The 3,630-nt window shown below is 37.2% G+C and overlaps 1 pseudogene; it reads left to right on the top strand.

Moving 5' to 3' along the window:
• The first annotated feature begins 2,267 nt into the window (after positions 1–2,267).
• On the top strand, positions 2,268–3,123 carry LOC114735207 (E3 ubiquitin-protein ligase RZF1-like; annotated as a pseudogene).
• The last annotated feature ends 507 nt before the right edge of the window (positions 3,124–3,630 follow it).

The raw sequence follows: 3,630 nt of genomic DNA, 5'->3' as shown, positions 1-3,630 counted from the left end.
GGGAGAATGAAATTTCACTTGTGTACGCTTGGCAGCCTCTCCTCTGCCTAATGCTTTTGGATTTCAATGAGAAAACATGTTGGCAACATTTAAGAGGAAATAATAATTGTCTTCACATCAAACTTAGCGTCACTTGTCAATATTCTAAGAGCCCACAATTGAAATGTGGGTGGTGGGTGCCATCTACAGAAGAGATGCAGGATTGGGGCAATCCCGGTTTCAACAAGTTAACACAAGCAGAGGTTGGTGTTTCTGATATTAATTTTAATTAATCTTTCTCAAGCATTTAATAACAGAGTTTTTAGCTTGTGATGAGTATTAATTTGATGCGCATGATAGTATGAGATATGTTTCTCATATTTATTTCATTTTCTCTACTTCTGTCATTGTGATAACCGTGTTGTACTTTAATTGTGATTTCATACTCTGTAATTTGTGAAGATATCTTATTGTGATAATCATATTTATCACTCTGACTATGTTGTTCCTTTAATTTGTTGGTTCAGCATAAATCTTGTCTTGAGCTGCCACCTCTAAGACAGGGTAATTTCCATGGTAGAACACGTGGAAGAAGGAATGTCAGTCGCAGCAGTAACCGTGATAGCTTAATTTGTTGGTTCAGCATAAATCTTGTCTTGAGCTGCCACCTCTAAGACAGGGTAATTTCCATGGTAGAACACGTGGAAGAAGGAATGTCAGTCGCAGTAGTAACCGTGATAGCTTAAGGAGACGGGAACCCAACAGACAGAACCTAGGGAAGAGAGATCCACTAATAGCTTGGTGGCCAATCTAATCTTTCAGTTCAAACATTATGACTAGAATAGTAGGAGGGATTATAAAGGATTGTCATTTATCACCGATGCTTCTGGATAAGCATAGTCTGCCTATCTAATAACGTTATTGATGATTGATCTGAAATTAATTAAAATATATGCGATAGCTGAGTGAAACGAATTTGATACTTTACTTAGTGTACTGCAGCAATTGATGCAAATTTGATGAGAACTTGAGTTTATATTTAGTCCCTTCATTATGATGATGATCAGTAGCCTTTTTCTTTCTTGTCATTATGAAGAAACATATGCAGATGGATTCTATATTATTCTTGCAGAATTATGATAAAGCCAACCAAATTTTGGGTGTTTTATTGAAGTTGCATATAACAACCAGGATGCTTTCTAAGTATCTTTCATCCTTCTCACAAAAATTCAACTTCTTACCAAATTTCTTTCATATGCGGATGAAAGAAAAAGAAAAACAAGGAGGTAAGGACGGCCAGAATAAGAGGACCCATTTTACTTTCCACCCAATCTGTTGATCTTTTCTAATTCTCTAATGACCCAAAAAATTCAACTTCTTACCAAATTTCTTTCATATGCGGATGAAAGAAAAAGAAAAACAAGGAGGTAAGGACGGCCAGAATAAGAGGACCCATTTTATTTTCCACCCAATCTGTTGATCTTTTCTAATTCTCTAATGACCCAAAAAAAAAACTTAACATTCATGAATATTGTTTGTTTTTGACATTTTTTTAACCAAGAATAGTTTGTTGATTGATTTCCTTTTGATTTCTTGGTGAGTGAGGATTGTAAAGTTGGTCTGCTTCAATGTCTATATCCCACTCCTTCCAATATTCCCATAATTGCTCTTTTCTCAAATCATAAAAATAAATAAATGGTACATTCCAGAATCAAATTGTTTTTTTTTTTTTTTGAAAAGGAACTTCCATTTGTTCCTGCTCATTCTCCTCAATCCAAAAGCTGCTCATATTAATTGTGAGGTGTAACTTGAAAGCTTCAAAATTGTCATAGGTGTAGGCGCTGCTTCGTTGAATAAATTATAAAATATATCAACAAATGATGAACACATGGGCATTTGTTATGGCAAGAACTGAGCATTTGATGTGAGGAAATATACAAGGGTGTTGATATTTATAGTGCTCTGTGTGCGCGCTTGTGTGTGTCAATTACATTATTTGAATTGGATCACCTTCTCCTGTGGAACTTGCGCTTCATAGTTTCTCTTGTGCCTATATTTATTAAAATACCTGGAAATAGAATGGTCATGATAACTTGCTCCCTTGGGTCTCATGGATGAAAATTCCAGTGGTATGCCAAAAAGGACTTGTAACTAGCTGAGGCAATGGCATGATGAATCTTCTAAATTAATTCCTTTTTATTGACATTTATTTTATAAATTTTTAATTTGGTTGCTATTACATGGATAACAATATAATCTGGCGCAGCACATAGGTTTTTAGCTGCAGGATGCCAAGTGGAGCAACACACTGGTGGTATGAGTATGGACATCCGATTGCGCATGAAGAGATAGAAGTCATTTGCCCTTACTGTCATGAAGCTTCGTGCAAGATCTTAATTAGAGGCATGAGTTTCAACTGTATGACGCTCTTGAAGAGTTTCTCCACATGCCTGATCTTTTTTATGCCATACATGCCTTTATGGCTCAGAGAGTTTCTGAACCAAGATTTGGGCTTGTGGGTGCTTTTGACAATTCCATGAGGCAGAGAATAGCTGGGCAATTCCCAACATTGATGTTAGACAAAGGTCTGATACTGCCCTGTTTCTTGAATGGAGTCAGGATTTTTTCAATTCTGGCCCTTCTTTCATGTTTCGTGGTAGTGGAGGGGAACCTAGGCCTATTGATTTTGGTGGTTTATTGATAGCCCCTGGACTGGAAGCATTTATTCACCAGCTCACCATGAATGATCATAGAGGTCTTCCTCCAGCCTCACATTCTTTAATTGATGCAATGGCTACCATTAAGATCATGCAAGCGCATCTTCGCTCTGATTCACACTATCCGGTCTGTCAAGAAAAATTCGAGCTAGGCTCTGAGGCTAGGCAAATGCCTTGTAACCATATTTATCACTTTGACCGTATTGTTCCTTCGTTGCTTCAGCATAACTCTTGTCCCGTTTGCCTCGTTGACCTGCCACCTCCAGGACGGGTAGTTCCTGTTGTGGAAGTCAGAATGTTTGTAGCAGCTGTACCCATGATAGATAGAGGAGACAGAACCAAGGAAGGAGAAATATACCATATCAATCTTCCAGTAGAAACGCTAGTCATTATGCTCAGACCAGTGTGTGAGCAGCTCTTCTACTAGTGATGACCAGAATAATAGGACGGGTTATAGAGGATTGTCATGTGATGACCAGTGCTTCAGGATAAGTAAAGTCTGGCTGTCTGATAATGTTCTTAAAGAATAATATGGAAAATGACTTGAAATACTAGTCCCCCCCCCCCCCAGTATGGATGATGTTGATACATCTACATGTGCGTGTGCGTATCAAACTAATTAAAATACACGTGTATGTGTGTGTATGTGTGATAACTGAGTGAAACGATTAAATATTAAATTTAGTTGATTGTTGCAGTTGATGTAGATTTTAATGAAGGAGAACTTGAGTTTATAATCCCTTCCTTTTAATTTCCTGATTGGTTGGTGGAGGATTGTAAAGTTGGTCTCCTTCAATGTTTATCCAACTCCTAATATTCCCATAACCGTTATGTCCTTTTGTCAGGTCATAAAAATAAAAAAAAATTGGGATGTTCCAAAATCTACTCATATTGTGAAGTGTAATTTTAAGATTCAGAAATATATGTAGATGTA

Source organism: Neltuma alba, unplaced genomic scaffold (assembly GCF_004799145.2).
Source record: "Neltuma alba isolate B1F8T4 unplaced genomic scaffold, ASM479914v2 tig00013182_pilon, whole genome shotgun sequence".
Lineage (NCBI taxonomy): Eukaryota > Viridiplantae > Streptophyta > Magnoliopsida > Fabales > Fabaceae > Neltuma > Neltuma alba.
The sequence above is the reverse complement of the archived record's forward strand: the minus strand, read 5'-3'. Positions and strand labels throughout refer to the sequence as shown.